Source organism: Triticum aestivum, chromosome 4A (assembly GCF_018294505.1).
Source record: "Triticum aestivum cultivar Chinese Spring chromosome 4A, IWGSC CS RefSeq v2.1, whole genome shotgun sequence".
NCBI classification, from domain to species: domain Eukaryota; kingdom Viridiplantae; phylum Streptophyta; class Magnoliopsida; order Poales; family Poaceae; genus Triticum; species Triticum aestivum.
This window is the reverse complement of record NC_057803.1, coordinates 700,713,273-700,717,717: the sequence shown is the minus strand read 5'-3', so window position 1 is coordinate 700,717,717 and position 4,445 is coordinate 700,713,273.

The window sequence follows — 4,445 nt, the reverse complement described above, 5'->3', positions numbered from 1 at the left end:
ACTAACATGGCTGTGTGGCCCATGGGCCCACGTCGCCATTGGGTGGTACTAGGATCTTTTACTCCTCGACCTTTACTCTGGGACGCTGATCTCTCCTCTATTCGGGTTAAATGAAGTTTACTAAATCTAACAATAGGATCTCGTTATCACTTTCACCCGGAGAGCCCCTTGTTACTGATGATCGTCTGCTGCACCAGAAGACCCTGAAGATACTCTCCGCTGTTAACCCGAGAACTTGTGTTCATCGCGTTTGCAATTCCCCTTCCACCGCAAACCCTTATGGATAACTACTTGCAGTTGTTATTCTTACATTCATCCCAAGTTGGTCTTGTTATTACAAGATAACCTGAAAACTCGTCGTTGTTTCGATAATCCTTTGAGCTTACTGCCTTGCTGTTCTTTGTCACCTGAATACCCCTACGGTTAATTATTGCAATTATCGAGTATCCGCTCATCCCCAGTTGTTCATGAGTTTCACAAAAGTCTTCGAAATATTATTCGATCTTCTGAAAATCCTTTGGAGCCTTTGGCTCTTGAAATTCTTGCTTGCTCGCATTATGGTTAATCCCATAAGTCTCGTAGTCTTATTGACATTCCTTGTCATTATCATTTTGGGTCTATTGACTCAATATGTTTGCGAATACACGCAATCATCATTGATCCTTATAAATTACTTTTCCGGCTGAGCTGCCATTCTTTTAACTGGAATTGGTTCTCGACCAATCGAATTGTCTTTGATTGTACCCTAAGGCTATTCAACTTATCCACCCCTAATCAGAGCATTGCTTCTGATCCCTTGATTTGGGAATCATAATTCCTTTGCATTTGACAATTGAGTTAGTCAGTTGTTTCTATAATCCGGTGCACTTGCATTCCTTCTTCCTTTGATAGAGTATCGATACCCAGAGCAGCTCTGTTGTGGACCATCGGTTCCTTTGTTGGATTTTATGTCCTTCATAATTAATCACCTTGTGAGCTCTTTCCCCTGATACATAATGCCTTTGGTACATTGTATCCTCTGCTTGACCAACAATGCTCTACTTTTGAGCTTGTATTAATTACCCCGAAGTTTGTGGTATATGTTCGTAAGATGCCCGGATGGGTTGAACCTATGCCTTCCTTAATATGTGTGAACTCGTAAGATTTCACGAGTCATACTCATCTGGTATTTCACCAGGTAAAATTTCAACGCTATAACTTCATCGAAAGCGAGAAGTGAATGAAAGGGTATGCATTGGAGAAGTGGGAGTCGACCTTGAACTTTGTGTTCATGCCCATGGACGCGATGTATATCCTTTCCTGGAAGCTTCTTGTAATAATAGCTACTTCCTTGATATAATATCCTTTGGTTTCGTTGAATTGATCCTTTGCAATCATGGTCCCGACCATATGTTCTTCCTTGATCCAATTCCCGGGCAAGTTTAAGCACTTGTCTTCTGTGGATCAATACCCCAGTTCAACCCTTACTTTGATCTACCGTCGAGTATCACCCCCCTGGTATCTCGAGATTATCACAAAACTTCATAACTTCTTATGAGTTCTCCATCGAGTGCTACCTTCCCATTGATTCCAATTTTTCACGGGCTCTGAGTTATTAAGCACTCATAGACACCGGTAACTGAACCGAGTCCGCACTACGATTCAACAACTCTTTAGTAAGCTTCTATAAGTATGAGTTTGTACCCGATCACGCCATTCCTAACCTGTTTGGCTATATCATTGTCGTGATGATTTCAATTGTGCTACCCGGTCCTTCTTCTCGGAGCACAATTTTCGACGATGAACTAACCTTACGTCGATCCTCATCGTCATACCATTTCACCTTGAACAACAAGCTTGGTTTCGAGTTGTGTCGTACCCTTGGTTCCAATAACCTTTCACTTCATCATTACTTTGACTTGATGTCGTCGCCGATCGATTACATCTTCATGAACTCTCGCGACAAAGGTATCATGATCATCAACATTCTGAGCTCATCCAGGATATCAATTGAATTCATGATGAGAAATACCATCCTTGCCCTCGATGAATTGTATTATCATCGACCACTTTATTGCCTTCCCACCAACACAAGCTTGTTCATGCTTGGTGTTATACCTTGAGTTCCTTGCTATCCAGCAATTGTTCTTCTTTACCTTGGAGTATTACCATCCTTTATGTCAAGAATGTTCTGAGAATTGTTCCACCTCTTGAGAATTCTTGACATAGAAATACTTCTCACCATCACCATTCTCTCTTGGTCCCCGTGTTAATTCCAACAAGTGAAGGGTGTTGTTTGGGTTCTTTCCTTCTAGCAACCCTATTTTTTTGTTAATGGTCGAAAGTTCATTCTTAGGCTATTGATTATTGAATCACCATTCTGACATTGGTCGTGCAACCCAACCCACATTTCGGGCGCACCTTTCAACCACTGTTAATTGCGTATGTTTACCTCGAGCATACTTCCTTATATCATTTGATATGACAAATGTTATCTCCTTGTTCACTTAATTGTGGAAATCCATCTTTTGGGAATCTCGGTGAATTGCCGTTGAGTTCACCAGACACCTCCTTGTCCTCTCCTTGGTTTAATGATGAACTATTGCTTCAGAAACCCGCTTCCATAGTTCATTTCTTGAGGATCTTGCAATGTTATTTCGACTATTTGTGTTGCACCTTTTTCCTCTCGGACCCCCTGAGTCTGAGGTTTCATGGCACCAATAGGATATGAATCTCGGTCAGATATGATGGTTGGGACAACTTTCCAAGAGTTATGATGTTGATCCTTTGATGACCCGGTAACATGATGTCATGCCTAGCACCCCCCCCCCTCCGGCTGGAGGACCTATCATTATAGATTCCTTTTCAGCAAGGTTATCCATTCATCCATGAGGAAATTGTAAGACTTATTCTACAAGTTATTCCTGATGGATCCTTCGTGTTTCCAAAGTCTGATCTTCACCTGAAGACCATGTCACTGCTTTCTCGAAGCATGTCAATGGTACTCCGATTTTCAACAGGCACGTTTGAAGCACGATGCTATATTTTAATTATCAATTATCCTAACACCGTTGTATGAGTAATATCATGAGATTCCTCCCCCCTTACCTAAATGGTTTTCTACTTTATATCCTGTCATGGATATCTTGCTCTGCTTGTTCTTGGGAAGGATATACCCTTGAAATATGTGTTTAAACACATTTTTCCTTTCCATTGTTCTGTTTAACCTAATGATCACATTTTCCTTTCCATTGGTCTGTTCGACCTTTCTTGTGATCTATATAATCTAAGCAGTAATAATTCACTGCTTACGTAAACACATCGATGTACAACTCTGTCAGTGAGACCCCGTTTCTACTGTTGATGACATTCCGGTAGCCACCGATCGATGAGAACTTTGCCTATTGGTCCGCCTCGTGCAACGAGCAGGAAAATGGTTCTCTTCGTCCCTCGCCCTTGGTACCAACGTTGTTGCCGACATAACTGACATGGTACTCTCTGACATGCCTTGCTATCATGACCGTGTAAGATGTCACTGCTCCTATTTAAAAAAAAACCACATGGTGGGCCCATAACCCACAGTTCCACAGGATCGAAACCTGACTCTCCTATACCCCCTGTTTCCAAAGTTATTCCTCGCGCTTGGCTTTGTATTTAATTCACGGGCCACCTTCCTAGTGCTCTATACTGGTATCAGACACAATACTTACTCTCGCTACTCTGAACCCCTTTCTCACTCTGGTTCAGGCTTCAAGCAACTATCTATCCGCTTGGAGCCTATTATGGTACCTTCGTACCTTACTCTCGAGGTATTTCATATGTTCAACTCGAGAGATAATCTTATACTAATTCATGGGTTAACCCCAGATTGTTTCCCTCAAAAGCATTGTGTCGTAGTGAGCTGCTCCTTATCTTTTCGTAAGTACGATGGAGTTCCCGAAGAAATGATGACAAGTTTATCATGATGCATCGGAATAAAGGATTGAAGACATCAACGAAAGGAATTAACTTCCTCGAGAAGATCCATTAGGATATCGTAACCAGAACTTCCCCTTACTCCCCTCTTAAATCTCGGGACGAGATTTCTTGTAGTGGAGGAGATTTGTAACGCCCGGATTATCATGCTACAGTGATCTCACGTTAATGGTGACACGTCACCTCTGTCACTGTAATTAATCTCGGGTTAATTCAAAGCCGTTTCAAATTTAAATCCTAAATAAGTCAAACGTCAAAAGTTTTCAAATATTAAAATAAAATGTTCGGGCCATGTCTAATATTGCATCGGTAATTATGGCGTAGTAAACACCTTTTTATAAAATGCCTAATTACTTTTAGATGAATTTAAATAGGAAAACAATAAATAAAAGAAAGGAAATACAAAAGAGAAACACACACACAAAAAAAGGAAAAGAACCCCCCCCCCTCGGTGTTCCGGCCCAGCAGGCCACCGGCCCAACTAGGCCACG